Here is a 15,765-nt window from a genome sequence, read left to right as displayed (position 1 = left end):
AGCAGGCAGTCAATATCTTTTCACCCAGGGGGTAAATGTCTAATATCAGAGGGCATGCATTTAAGGTGAGAGAGGATAAGCTCAAAGGAGATGTCTAGGGCAAGTTTTGCTTTACACAGAGAGTGGTGTCCCTGGAATGTGCTGCAGACATGATGGAGGAGATTAAGATGCTGTTAGACATATGGATGTACAGAGAATGGAGGGAAATGGACTCTGTATAGGCAGAAGGGATTAGTTTAAGTTGGGACCATTAGTTTAATAATTTCAGCTGAAGGGCCTCTTTTGTGCTGTTCAATGTTCTGGATTCCCCTGAATTCTTCTGGCCCTTCCCCCCCCCACCTCAGGGAGGTTTCCCACTGTCTACCCCATCTACAGTCCCCCCCCCCACCGTGGGTATGTTCATCTCCACCAACACTCCCCACTTCCTATCTCCTCTGCTCCGAGAAGAACTGACCCAGCCACTCCATTCTCTGAGACGCTCCATCCCAGGCAATGGTGGTGGGAATAGGAACAACATGAAACACAGGGAGCCTCGTCACCGAAAACACTAACAAACTTCTACAGGTGTCTTGTTGGTAGTGTTCACGGTCTGGGACAGCAATTCGAATGCAAAGTGACGTAGGAAGCTGTGGGGTGTAGTTGTCTTGGCCAGATACATCACGGGCACATCCTTCACCACCACTGGTACTGCCTACAGGAGGGGCTGCCTCAGGAAGGTAACACCCCCCATCAAAGATCCCCCACCCCATTCAGGCCATGCCAACGTCTCTCTCAGCTCCCATCGGGCAGGGGTACAGAAGCCTGAAGTCCCACACCACCAGGCCAGGAACAGCGACTTCCCTTCAACCATTCAGTTCTTGAACAACCCTAAACACTGCCTCAGTACAGAAACACTGTTTACTGAAAGGGACGTTTTTAATACTGAGGTTTCTTATATAATTTACGTATCATTTATACTGCTCTTGTTGCCAAGCTCCCGGGAATCACACATCAATAGGAGACGATAGAGTACGTGTAGTGAGAGACAGATTTCAAAAGAAGCGAGTGGGGGTAGTTGGGACATTCTGCACATCACTAGGAGATGTTGGAGTGTGCGAAATTAAGCACTTGACAAGGTCCAATAAAAAGAAGTTAGGTTTATGTGGAGCGGCCATAGTGTGAACAGGCCAGTGTTAGAGTGGGGAGTTCAGGCTTTGGTTCATCGAGGCTTCGGCGAGGGGAGGCAGAGGCTTTAGATTGTTTGTTTTTATTAAATTTTTCTTTCTTTCTTATTACACAGCTAGAGCAGAGGGGATGCCAGGCAGCTGAGTGGAATACTCCTCTTGTGGGGTGTGGGAAGGCAGGGAGACCTCCAGTGTCCCTGACAACTACAACTGTGAGAAGAACATCCAGCTGCAGCTTCCAACAATCTGTGTTAAGGAGTTGGAGCTGGAACTGGATGAACTCCAGGCGGCCAAGGGGTTGGTCAACAGGACCTACAGGGAGGTAGTTACACCCAAAGTGCAGGACACAGCTGACTGGATGACTATCCAGAGAGGGAAAAGGGATAGGCTGCCAGTGCAGAGTACTGCTGTAACCATTTCCCTCATAAACAGGTATACTGCATTGGGTACTGTTGTGGGTTGATGTCCTGGCAGAGGAAAGCCACAGCAGTCACGTCTCTGGCACTGAGTCTGGCTCTGTGGCTTAGAAGGGAAGGGGGAAGAAGAGGTGAGATGTAGTGACAGGGGATTCATTGGTTAGAGGAACAGCTCTGTGGATGAGAACGAGATTCTCAGACCCACAGGCGTCAGGGCTAGGGACATCTCGTCAGAGTCCATGGCATTCTTAATTGGGAGGGTGAGCAGCCGCGGGTTGTGATCTGTGTCCGTATCAATGACATGAGTAGTAAAGGTGACAAGGTCCTGCAAAGTGAGTTCAGGGAGTTAGATGCTAAATTAAAGGACAGGACATCCATTGTTTCAGACAAGCTAGAGCAGGAGGAGTTAAAGGGAATGATGGTGTTACCTGTCAGGGTAACTATCATTTCAGTGCTCAGTCAGGGTAGACTGGAGAGCTTGCCTACTGAGGCTTTCTCCTGAGGAATAAGAAAGGGATGACCAATTTAATGGGATTATATTATAGTACAACCAACAGTCCACAGTAATTAGGGGAGCAAATTTGTAAAGAGATTGCAGACTGTTGCAAGAAACGTAAGTTTGTGATAGTAGGTGATTTTAACTTTCTGCATATTGACTGGGACTCCCATGCTGTAAAAGGGCTGGATGGGAAATAGTTTGTCAAATTAAGTTTCCAGAGCTGCCAACTAGAGAGAGTGTGACACTATTAGGGAGTGAGACAGGTCAGGTGACAGAAGTCTGTGTAGGGGAACACTTTGCATCCAGTGATCATAATGCCATTAGTTTCACTGTAATTATGGAAAAGGGCAGATGTCTTGTCCTCAGGTTGAGATTCTAAGTTAGAGAAAGGCCAATTTTGATGGAATCAGAAAGGATCCAGCATGTGTAGATTGGGACAGGTTGTTTTCTGGCAAGAAGAGGGCCTTCAGAAGTGAAATTTTGGGAGTATGGAGTTGGTATGTTCCTGCAGAATAAAAGGCGACCTTGGTTTTTGAGAGATATTGAGCCCCTGGTTAAGTACGTAGCAGGGTTAGGCAGGTAGGAACAAATGAGGTGCCCAGGGAGTATAAGAATTCAAGAGATCACTTATGAAGGAAATCAGGAAGTCTAAAAGAAGGCATGATGTTGCTCGAGCAGATAAAGAGACGGAGAATCCCAAGGGGTTCATCAAGAAGGTTCAAGAGTTGAGGTGGCTTGGCATTCCTAAATTGGATTAGACATTGGCTCTTTGGGAGAAGCCAGAGAGTGGTAGTAGATGGTTGCCTCTCTGACTGGAGACCTGTGACTAGTCGTGTGCCGCAGGGATCGGTGCTGGGTGGGTCCATTGTTCTTTGTCATCTATATCAATTATCTGGATGATAATGTAGCAAACCGGATCAGCAAGTTTTCAGATGACACAAAGACTTGGGGTGTAGTGGGCAATGAGGAAGACGATCAAAGCTTGCAGCAGAATCTAGACTAGCTAGAAATATGGCTGAACAAATGTCAGATGGAATTAAATGCAGACAAGTGTGAGGTGTTACACTTTGGGAGGACAAACTAGGGTAGGTCTTACACAGTGAATGGTAGGGCACTGAGGAGTGTGGTAGAACAGAGGGATCTGGGAATACTGATGCATAATCCTCAGAAGTTGTGTCACAATAGATAGGGTTATAAAGAGAGCTTTTGGCACATTGGCCTTCATAAATCAAAATATTGAGTACAGGAGATGGGTGTCACGGTCCCAACCATTAATTCCCTATTTTCTCCTAATTCCCTTTGATTGTGCCACGGTTCCGACTGTTAATTCCCCATTTTCTCTTAATTTCCTTTGATGGCGACACACCTGGTTTTCGTCAAGACCTGCAGCATAAGAACCCTGACTTTGCAACCACTAGTTGCCAGATCGTTGGTTTTGCCTGTGTGGTAATTAACATTTCCCGGCCGCTTAGGATTGTGTGTTCTAAGTTTTGCTTCAATACCGAGATTTACCTGTGAAACTCAGTCTCTCTGTGTCAAGATAAGTCTTTTAAGTTTTACTTCAGCACTGAGGTTTACCTCTGTAACTCCGTCTCTCCGTGCTAAGAAAAGTTTTGTCTGCCGCTTCCCTTTCTCCGCTCCGTGTCAAGATCAGTTCTGCCTGACTCCTGCCTTCCTGCACTCTCTCCTGTTCGCCATTCAATGCTCGCGCCCGCGTCCACATCCTAACGCAACCGCTGTGCCTGTGTCCTGCGCTTGGGTTCGCCTCATTCATTGCAACAATGAGATGTTATGTTGAAGTTGTATGTGGGAGTATTGTGTTCCTATCTACCCATAGGAAAGATATCAAGAAAATGGAAAGAGTACAGGGAAAATTTATAAGGATGTTGCAGAGTCTTGAGGACCTGAGTTATAGGGAAAGGTTAAATAGGGTAGACTTTATTCCCTGGAGCATAGGAGAATGAGAGGAGATTTAGTAGAGGTATACAAAATTGAGAGGTATAGCTAGGGTAGATGCAGGCAGACATTTTGCACGGAGACTAGAGCTAGAGGTCATGGGTTAAGGGAGAAAGGTGAAATTTTTAAGGGGAATTTATAAGCGATGAGGGAGATCGGAGCATCAAGGTGAGTGTGGAGGGTGAACGTCTGCTGCCTGTCTTTTGATCGCTCTGTACCGGAGCGGGGGCAGCCTGCCGCTATGCATGGAGAGTGTTGCCCAGGGTGTTTGCATTTTGGATGTGGACTTGGACTATAGACATTTTTTTATTTTGTGATTTTCGCCTGATCTTTCTAGTTTTTTCTGTGTGGGAAGCAGGGATTTAGGGGTCAATATGCCTGTTCCATTTTGTTCATTTTTTTGTGTGGGGAGGTGGGATTCAGAGGTTGATGATTGTGCTGCCTTTCTTTTCTCTCTTAGTTTCATGGCTATCTGGAGAAGAAGAATTTCAGAGTTGTATACTTCGATAATACATAAATGAATCTTTTGAACCTCTTCACACAGAGGGTGGTGAGAGTATGAAACAAGCTGTCAGTGCAAGTGACAGATTTGGGTTCAAGTTCAGCACAAAGAGAAATTTGGATAGGTACAGAGATGTGAGGGGTAAGGAGGGTCAGGTCTGTGCGTAGATTGATGAGACTAGGCAGATTAATAGTTTGGCAAAGACTATAAAACCATATACCATGAGACACATGCACAGAAGTACCGTATGTACACTATGTGGCCCATCAAGTCAGCTCCATCATTTGATCCTGACTGATCCATTTCCCTTTCACTCCATTCTTCTGCCTTCTCCCTGGAACCTTTCATGCCTTGATTTATCAAGAACCAATCATCCTCTGTGTTAAATAAACCCAATGACTAGGCCTCCATAAATGCCTGTGGCGACAAATTCCACAGATTCACCACTCTCTGGCTGAAGAAATTCCTCCTCATCTCCATTCTAAAAGGATGTACCTCTATTCTGAGGATGTGCCCTCCAGCCCTAGATTCCATCACTACAGGAAACGTCCTTTCTATCTGTGTCCTCAGGCCCTAGGTGCCATCTCTACAGGAAACGTCCTTTCTATCTGTGTCCTCAGGCCCTAGGTGCCATCTCTACAGGAAACGTCCTTTCTATCTGTGTCCTCAGGCCCTAGATTCCATCACTACAGGAAACGTCCTTTCTATCTGTGTCCTCAGGCCCTAGATTCCATCACTACAGGAAACGTCCTTTCTATCTGTGTCCTCAGGCCCTAGATTCCATCACTACAGGAAACGTCCTTTCTATCTGTGTCCTCAGGCCCTAGATTCCATCACTACAGGAAACATCCTTTCCACATCCACTCCATCTAGATTTTTCAGCATTCGATAGGTTTCAATGAGGTCACCTCTCATTCTTCTGAATTCCAGTGAGTACAGGCCCAGAGCCATTTAATGCTCCTCGTGTGACAAACCTTTCATTCCCAGAATTATTTTTGTGAACCTCCTTTGAACCCTCTCCAATGTTAACACATCCTTTCTTAGATTAAGGACCGATAACTGATCACAATACTCCAAGTGAGGCCTCACCTGTGCTGTATGAAGCCTCAGCATTACATCCTTGCTTTTATATTCTAGTTCTCTTGAAATGAATGCTAATGTTGCATTTTCTTTCCTCAGCACAGACTCAACCTGCAAGTTAGCCTTTAGGGAATCCTGCACAAGGATTCCCAAGTCCCTCTGCACCTTGGATTCTTAAGTTTTCTCTCCATTTAGAAAATAGTCTATTGTTTATTCCTTCTACCTAAGCACATGGCCATACATCTCCCATTGATATATTCCCTCTGCCACTTTTTAGTCCATTTTCCTAATCTAAGTCCTTCTGCAGCCGGCCTGCTCCCTCAGCACTACCAGCCTGTCCACATCTCTGTCCACATATCATCCGCAAACCTGGGCACAAAACCTTCAATTATGTCATCCAAATCATTAACATATAACAAATAAACGCTTCTTATTGCTTCCAGCCACGTACAGGTATTGATTTTAACTGGCTGGAAGCCCAAGAAGTGTTTATTTATCATATTCCCCAGAAAAGCACTACATCCTTAAAGTGAAGCAGTCCTAACAGCAACCCCTGTGGACACCAGCAGCCAATCAGGAAAGGCTCCCTTTATTCCCACTCTTTGTTTCCTACCAATCAGCTGCTGCTTTATCCATGCTGATATCTTTCCCGTAATGCTGCGGACTCTTATCTTGTTTAGCAGCCTCGTGTGTGGCACCTTGTCAAAGGCCTTCTGAAAATCCATACATAACATCCTTTCTCTATCCTGCTTGTTATTTCCTGAAAACATTCCAAAAGACTTGTCGGGCAAAATTTTCCCTTAAGGAAACCATGCTGACTTTGGCCTATTTTGTCATGTGCCTCCAAGTACTCCGAAACCTGATCCTTAACAGTTGAATCCAACATCTTCCCAGCCACTGAGGTCAGGTTAACTGGCCTATAATTTCCTTTCTTCTGCCTCCCTCCCTTCTTGAAGAATGGAGGGACACTTGCAATATTCCAATAATCTGGAACCATTCCAGATTCTTGAAAGATCATTACTAATGTCTCCACCATCACTTCAGCCACCTCTTTCAGAACCCTGGAGTGTAGACCATCTGGTCCAGGTGACTTAACTACAGTATCTACAGATCTTTCAGCTTCCAAAGCACCTTCTCCCTCATAATAGCAACTGCACTCACTTCTGAATCATGGCACTCTCAAACTTGTGGCATACTGCTAGTGTCTTCAGAGTAAAGAATGATGAAAGTTACTTATTCAGTTTGACTACAATTTCTTTTTCCCACATTACTAGCTCTCCTGTGTTATTTTCCAATAGTCCAATATCCACTCTCACCTCCCTACTAGTCCTTAGGTATCTTTTAATCCTCTTATATCATTGGCTAGCTTACCTTCATATTTCATCTTTTCTCTCCTTATTACTTTTTTAGTTGCCTTCTGTTGGGTTTTAAAAGCTTCTCAATTCTCTAACTTCCCACTAATTTTTGCTCTATTATATACCCTCTCTTTTACTTTTATGCTGTCTTTGACTCCCCTTGTCAGCCACGGTTGTATCAACCTCCTTGTAGAATACTTCTCCTTTAGGTTGTACCTATCCTGCACCTTCTGAGTTACTCCCAAAAACTCTAGCCATGGCTACTCTGCCATCATCCAAGCTAATGTCCCCTTCCAATCAACTTTGGCCAGCTCCTCTCTCGCACCTCTGTAATTTCCCTTACTCTATTGTTATACTGATATATATGACTTTATCTTCTCCTTCTCAAACTGTAGAGTGAATTATATCATATTAGAATCACGGCCTCCTAAGGGTTCCTTTACCTTAAGCTCCCTAATCAAACCCAGATCATTACATAACACCCAGTCCAGAACACCTGATCCCCTAGAGGGCTCAACTATAAGCTGCTCTAAGAAACCATCTCGTAAACATTCTACAAATTCTCTCTCTTGGGAATTAAAATCAGCACCAACCCGATTTTCCCAATCTACCTGTATACTGAAATCCCTCCCCCATGACTATTGTAAAATTGTTCTTTTTAATGTGTATTTTCTATCTCCCACTGTAACTTGTAGCCCACGGCTGTCTACTGTTTGGAGGCTCCCATCAGAGTCTTTTTACCCTTGCCCTGCCCACAATGATTCTACATCTTCCGATCCTATGTCACCTCCTACTAGGGATTTGATCTCATGTTTTGCCAGCGGAGTGAGGCCACCCACTCTGCCTACCTACCTGTCCTTTTGGCACAATGTGCATCTTTGGATGCTAAGCTCTCAACTAAAATCTTCTTTCAGCCATGGCTCCATGATGTCTACAGCATCATATCTTCCCAATCTCTTACTGTGCTACAAGACCATCTACCTCATGAATCATATGTGCATTCAACTATAACACCTTCAGACCTATATTCATCATCCTTTTCTATTTTGCACCCATGTAACACTTCAACTCATCCCACTGACTGCAGTTTTCTACCGCCATCTGCCTGTCCTTCCTGACAATCACTACACGCCTCTGCTTGTAAACCCACTACCCATCCTGTTTCCCATCCTCCTGCAACATGTTTTAAACACTCTACCATGATGGGCTGAAGGGCGTGTTCCTGTGTTGTACTGCTCTTTGGCTCCATGACTCTAATCAATGCGTCCTTCTGCAACTGGATCCTCAGCTGCCTGGCCAACAGCCCACAATCAGTAAGGATGGGTAGCAGCACCTCCGCCATAATTATTCTAAAGACTGGTTCTCGGTAATGTTGTGTCCTCAGCCCTCACCCTACCCCCTGTACACACATGACTGTGTGGCCAAATTCTGCTCCAAATCTATCTCCATGTTTAGAACATAGAACATAGAACAGTACAGGCCCTTCGGCCCACAATGTTGTGCTGACCCTCAAACCCTGCCTCCCATATAAGCCGCCACCTTAAATTCCTCCATATACCTGTCTAGTAGTCTCTTAAATTTCACTAGTGTATCTGCCTCCACCACTGACTCAGGCAGTGCATTCCACACACCAACCACTCTCTGAGTAAAAAACCTTCCTCTAATATCCCCCTTGAACTTCCCACCCCTTACCTTAAAGCCATGTCTTCTTCTATTGAGCAGTGGTGCCCTGGGGAAGAGGCACTGGCTATCCACACTATCTATTCCTCTTATTATCTTGTACACCTGTATCATGTCTCCTCTCATCCTCCTTCTCTACAAAGAGTAAAGCCCTAGCTCCCTTAATCTCTGATCATAATGCATACTTTCTAAACCAGGCAGCATCCTGGTAAATCTCCTCTGTACCCTTTCCAATGCTTCCACATCCTTCCTATAGTGAGGTGACCAGAAATGGACACAATACTCCAAGTGTGGCCTAACCAGAGTTTTATAGAGCTGCATCATTACATCGCGACTCTTAAACTCTATCCCTTGACTTATGAAAGCTAACACCCCATAAGCTTTCTTAACTACCCTATCTACCTGTGAGGCAACTTTCAGGGATCTGTGGACATGTACCCCCAGATCCCTCTGCTCCTCCACACTACCAGGTATCCTACCATTTACTTTGTACTCTGCCTTGGAGTTTGTCCTTCCAAAGTGTAGATGATATCACCATAATAGGCTGAATCTCAAATAACGATGAGTCAGGGAACAGGAAGGAAATGGAGAATTTACTGATATGTTGTCATGACAATCTTCCCCTCCCCCAATGTCGGCAAGACAAGGGTTGCTCATTGACTTTAGGAAGGGGGATGGTCCACATGCTCCATCGTCCGTGGTGTTGAGGATTATGAGCTTCAAGTTCCTTGGAGTGAACATCACCACCAGCCTGCCCTGATCCACCCACTCATGTCACGGCCAAGAAAGCTGAAAGAAATCCGGCATGTTTCCATGGACCTTTGCCAATTCTTTTCATGAACCACAGAAAGTAGCCGGATAATCAAAGCCCCCACCCGCCATGGACGTTTTCCCTTCTCCCCTCTTCCATCGGGCAGAATAAACAAAAACCGGAAACGCTGAAGGACAGCTTCTATCCCGGTGTTATCGGACTCTTGGACAGACCTCTTGTACCATCAGGTAGATTCTTGGCCTCATGATCTACCTCATCACGGCTCTTGTACCATCAGGTAGATTCTTGGCCTCATGATCTACCTCATCGTGGCCTTGCACCTCACCGTCTGCCTGCACGGCAACTTTATTCTGCATTGTTATTGTTTTCCCTTGTTCTCCCTCAGTACAGTGCAATGATCTGATCTGTTTGAACAGTATGTAACAAGCTTTTCACTGTATCTCAGTACCTGTGACAACAATTAACCAATTGCAACACTGTCTAACTTAGTCTCTGACTCCTGCCGCGACATCGCCCTCAGCCAGACGTACGACCACCCTCCTCTCTCTTTCCTGCGTCTCTATCCCACCCGAACCACCCGTAGCCCGGACCATTGATTTGCCAGTCCAGTCCCTCCCTCAACCACGGTTCCAGCAAACCCCAAATATCCCAGTCCCGTGTAGCTGTCCTCACCCAGAAGATACAAACGCCTGAAAGTCCGAACCAGCTTTGCTTTTCACTGTATCTCCGTACATGTAACAATTTAAACCAATTCCAATACTGATGCATATTGTGTATCTGATTCTGTGTGCCTGCATCTGTTTTTCTTTGCGCCTGTGCATCTACGAATTAGCCCAACTTTGACGGATGTCAACTGACTGGATGCAACCGCCGCTGGGCGCGGCGTCAGGATTCATCCTACATGGGGATCGAACCCAGCCCTCGAGAGTATGTGACAGGTACCGACCACAGGGCTGGGCCCATTAGGAACTTGTCTTTGACCAATTTATCAGATGCCGAGGCGTTTGGATGAAAGGGTTCACGGCTGCGCAGAACCCGACTTAGCAGATGTAGCGAATTTCAAAATTCAAAGTTCAAATTTGTTCTTCATGTATATACACAAAATTCATCTTTTTGAAGACACCCCACAACAAAGAAACACTATTGAATGCACGAATAACCACACGCAACAGAGACCGACAATCTTCCAACGTGCAAACTTCAAAACTACAAAACAAGCTACGCTGGGAAGGTGAGGCGCGGAGTCTCCGCAAGTGAGTCCTCAGCGTTGAGGTGAGTGAAGCTGGTCCAGGAGCCCGACGACTCCTCTTGAACCTGGCGGTGCGGCAGCCACCTCCCGCCTGATGGTAGTAGTGAGGAGAGGGAGAGCGGACAAATGGCCGGTTCAGTTTCCACCCCCGTTCTCCGATGCATCAATCTGGCTTGACGCTTTAATCTGCGCAAAGTAATGGAGCAGGGCGCAGGTTCGCATTCGGCTCTCGGACCTCCACCCGGCGTCTACCCCAGAAATGGTCCAGACCCCCGTCCCCCCACCACGACCCCCCAGACCTGCATTCACCGAATCAAGTTGGCCAAACCCTTCAGGAGACTGTAAGACCACTGGATCATTTAAAGGGTTCTGAAGTACATTTCTTTGAGGGAAACTCCAGGCTGCAGATCACAGTAATGAGAAGTATGTAGTGGTTTTGTGAGCAGTCAGCAAAAGTGGGACGTGATTTACTCTGGGAGGTTGAATGTGAACACACGGGACAAGGTTCTTGGCCCGATTCTCAGCAGTGTGCAGGAACAATCTCACCTGCCAAGGTGGGAAACAGTAACATACACATACTTTGCTAATGAATTTACTTTAACTTTGGAATAATTTTCCTGCCTCTATCTTATCTCAACATATAAAGCATAATTTTATATGTTTGTGTAAGATCCCCTCCTATTTTTCCGAAATCAGTGAGTGTAGACTCTGTCTCTTGTCATTTACTAACTCTCTCAACTCCGAAATCAACCAGGTGGACCTCCTCTGCCTGGCCTCCGAACCCGGTACAGTATATCCTTCCTTAAGTGATAATCCAGTTTGCGAGCTCCGACCTGAGGCAGAATATTGTACCGGGTTAACGGCGGCGCTCTCAGCAATCTGCAGGGACTCCATCTGCGCACATCCCTCATAGTTACTCAGCATGTCGACAGGGTGGATAAGGCCAAGTACGGTGTATTGGCCTTCATTAGTCAGGGGATTGTCTTCAATAGTCGTGAGATAATGGATTGGAATTGGTATTGGCTAATTATTATCACACAAATCAGCGTCAGAACCAGGTTCAATATCATGAGGTGCAGTGCAATGCAAATTGTGATAATAAAGATTGTGAATTACACTATACACACACACACATATTTAACATACGTTTTACATACGTGTTAAATTAAATAAACAGTGCAAAAACAGGCGCAAGGCAGTGTTCAGTGTTCAATGTCAACGTCTATTCAGAAATCTGACGGCAGAGGGGAAGAAGCTGTTCCTGAATTGCTGAGTGTGTATCTTCAGGCTCCTGTACCTCCTCCCTGATGGTAGCAATGAGAAGAGGGCATGTCCTGGGTGATGGGGGTCCGTAATGATGGATGCTGCCTCGTTTAGGCAAGATACAGTATAAAACTTGTCTTGCATACTGTTCAAACAAGAGAATATCTGCCGATGCTGGAAATGCAAGCAACACATACAAGATGCAGGCCAGGCAGCATCTGTCATAGACATACTGTTGCATAGCATTCACACAGATCCGTTCATTGCACAGTGCATTGAGCCAGAATGAAGTAAAACAATAATAATGCAGAATAAAGGAGTTAGTACCAGTAAGTGATAAAATAACGAGGGAGATAGTGAGGCCAAGAGTTTATCTTTACAGCTCTGTAACTCACTGGTAAGACCACACTTGGAATATTGTGTTCAGTTCTGGTCACCTCATTATGGGAAGCATGTGGAAGTTTTAGCGAGAGTGCAGAAGAGATTTACCAGGATGCTGCCTGGATTAGAGAGGGTGCAGAGGAGATTCACCAGGATGCTGCCTGGATTAGCGAGGGTGCAGAGGAGATTTACCAGGATGCTGCCTGGATTAGGGAGGGTGCAGAGCAGATTCACCAGGATGTTGTCTGGAATAGAGAGGGTGCAGAGGAGATTCACCAGGATGCTGCCTGGATTAGAGAGCATGTTCTATGATGAAAGACAGTGCGAGTTAAAGCTTTTCTGTTTGGAGCCAAGGAGGATGAGGGGCAAATGGATAGAGATGTATAAGATAAGATGCATAGATTGAGTGGATAGCTAACACTTTTTCCCCCAGGGTGGCAATGGTCAAAACCAGAGGGCATCTGCTTGAGGTGAGTGGAGGGGAGTTTAGGGGAGATGTCAGAGGTTAGATTCTTTGATGGTGAGTGGTAAGTGATGGAGCACACTCCCAGGGGTGGTGGGAGAGGCAGATATATTAGGGATGTTTAAATATCTTAGACAGGCACTTGGCTGAGAGAAAAATGAAAGGCTATGTGGGAGGGAAGCATTCGATTATTCATGGAGTAGGTTAAGAGTTTAGCACAACAATGTGGGCCAAAGGGCCTGTGCTGTGCTACTGTGCCCAGTTTCTGTATCTTTCTGACTTTTAGATATTGCACAGGACTGTCACCACAAAACAACACAGTTCTCCATGTGAGCCAGTGATATACCCCCAATTCTGAATCTGAGTTAGTGCAGAGAGTGGAGAGAGCTGCGATTCTCCCCACCAACAGGGGCAGACAGTGGCTGTAGTGTGCATCATCTACACAACAACACCACAGTTACTCACCCAGAGTACTCCGACCACAGCTCCTGATACCACCCTTTTCTCCTCTCTCTCCCTGTCCCGATGGATGAGGGGTTGCCAGCGCAGGCTACCCCACCCCCCGGCTCCACAACCATCCCAACTACAGCCATTTCCCACAGGCTGACACCTCTGCGTCAGAGCACAAGGGAAACAGCTCAGTCTGCACTTTCATTTCCTGCCTGCTCTACTGCTGTCTCTCAGTCTCTCTCTCGACAGCTGGGAGTGAATGGGATGGGGTGGGGTCCCATTGTGAGTGTGCAAAGTGGGAGTGAATGGGACGGTGAGGGGATCCATTGGGAGACCGAGGGATGGAAGTGAATTGGAAAGTGTGGGAGCCCATTCGGAATGAGGACGGTCGGAGGAAAAGGGAAGGGATGGGGTCACAGTGGGAGTGAATGGGACGGTGAGGGGGTCACAGTGGGAGTGAATGGGACGGTGGGAGTGAATGGGAAGGGGTGGGGTCACAATTATCTATGTGGTGAAGGAGCAGGGGAGGGTGATGCAGGCTGTATGCGAGTGGAGGGTTGGGTGGGGGGGAAGTTGTATGGGAGGGAGCAGGAAATGATCGATCTTGCTGTAGGTTGGCTGACTTCCACTGCAAAGCTGAGACGGGTTCGCCAGTGATCTCCTGGCGAGGAAACACCATGGGGCCAAGGAAAGCAAAACAGACCCTCTCTCCCCCTCCTCTGTGTCGGTTCTCCATATGCCTCAACGCCTCCCTCACAGAGTTCTTGCTCAGTCTTCCCGAGCACCCCCTGCCCTCTCCTCTGCACAGCCCTCACTGGATCCCACCCAGGGTAAGAGGTGATGTCCCTAAACCCTTCCCCTCCATCCCGCCTGAGCTGCTACCTGCCTCTGCCCCTTACTCTCCAGGAGAGTGCAGACAGACCTCAGCACCGCCGCCCCTCCCACTCTCAATCGCATTGCCTTTTAAGGTCAATGGCGCGACCTCAGTGAATGCTGTTGGTCGGTTGCAGATTGCAGCCCAACTTCCTCCTCCTCGACACTGGTGCCTCGTTGCTCCTTCCTCCTGCTCGCTGCCTCTCTGCCCACTTCCTGTTTCCGCCCCCCAACACCCACCGCCTCAGTTTCCAGCTCCCCTCCCTGCTGTTTTAATCTCCCCCTCTCCCTCCACTACACATCGCCTCAGTTTCCAGCACCCCACCATGATGTTTTAATCTCTCCCTCTGCCCCCCACCAACGAATCTCTGTTTCTGTTCTCTTCCTCAATCCTCTAACTGAAACTTCCGCTACCTTAATCTCTACCTCCGCATCCCCTGCTCCCTGAATCTCACTCTTTCCCTCCTCTCTGTCATCCAATTCCCTCAATCTCTCCCCTCATCTCACTCCCTCTACGATTCACTCTGTGAACTCTCTCTTCTCGCCTCACTCTCAGATAAAACTCTCTCCCCCTCTATCTCTCACTCTGAGTACTTTCTCCTCCTTCTCCCTCCAAAAAATCTTTCCTTCCATTCACTCAAATTTCTCTCCTCCCTCCTCTGAACCTCACATTCCCCTCTCCCTCCTATCCCCTCTCAGAGAAACCTCTCCTTCCCCTCTCACTCAGAAATTCCCCTCGCCCCTCTGAATTTCCCACCACCTCTCTCCCTTCGAGTCACTCTCCTCCCCACCCCACCTGCCTCAGCAATCTCTCCTTTCCCCTCTCTTACTCAGAAATCTTTCTCCTCCACCCCCCTGCATTTCTCAGTCACACCCTCCCTGCCTGGATCTCTAAACCCCTCTCCCCAAGCCCGGAAATGAGTGAGGGATGTTCACATTGATGGGCCAGCAGCAAAGCAGGAATGGCCTCCACCTCCCTCCCCAAACTCACCGGAACTCACAGTAACAGCAAAAACAAGTAGATGTGATGGAAGACTTTCACAAGGAAAAAGCATCAATTCTTCACAGATAAACGCAGAAATTATGAAAGGGGGCAGAGAGAGAAATAATGCAGAAATCAGCAGGTCAGGCAGCGTCCCTGAAGTGGGGCATATCTTGCACCAGACGTTCCCCAGCATCCAGACACCTTAACAGTTATAAAAATTGAGGCAGCCCCAATTAACATTTCAAAACTTTAGTGAAAACTTTCTGGGGCAGGTGCATTGGCGGTGGTCCATTCTGTCCCACTGCACCACGAAAGGATTCAGCTCGTTTGTCACCCACACCGTTTTCGGATAGACTCACCTGTTATTGCAGTTCTCTCGGTAAGCCGCTTGCTGCCGCCAGAACGAGCAGACCGAGTAGCCAACACTATGCAGACCGCTCCGGGAACAGGGCTCTTTAAGAGGACATAGGCCCCACCCCTCCCCTCCCCTCCCAAGATCACGTGGTCCTTAAAGGCGCAGCGCGGTCTTTTAAAACTTCCTGGCACATGGGGGAAATTTGCCCTATTTAGGAATTGTTGGGGACTGGGGTAGAGAACATGAAAGGGAAGAGAGAGAGAGAGAAAGAGGCTGTCAGAGACATTGTCACAGACAGACACGGTCACAGACACAGTCACAGT

General features: G+C 47.1%; 1 protein-coding gene across 1 annotated transcript in view; it reads right to left on the bottom strand.

Annotated features, from left to right (window-relative positions):
* Positions 1 to 15,551, bottom strand: part of LOC140204712 (coronin-1A-like) — a 42,849-nt gene extending 27,298 nt beyond the window's left edge. The window contains exon 1 of the mRNA XM_072271411.1: positions 15,447 to 15,551. The gene's annotated coding sequence lies outside the window, so the exon portion shown is untranslated. The remainder of the gene's footprint in view (positions 1 to 15,446) is intronic.
* Positions 15,552 to 15,765: the final 214 nt, after the last annotated feature.

This window comes from Mobula birostris, chromosome 11 (assembly GCF_030028105.1).
Source record: "Mobula birostris isolate sMobBir1 chromosome 11, sMobBir1.hap1, whole genome shotgun sequence".
NCBI classification, from domain to species: domain Eukaryota; kingdom Metazoa; phylum Chordata; class Chondrichthyes; order Myliobatiformes; family Myliobatidae; genus Mobula; species Mobula birostris.
The sequence above is the reverse complement of the archived record's forward strand: the minus strand, read 5'-3'. Positions and strand labels throughout refer to the sequence as shown.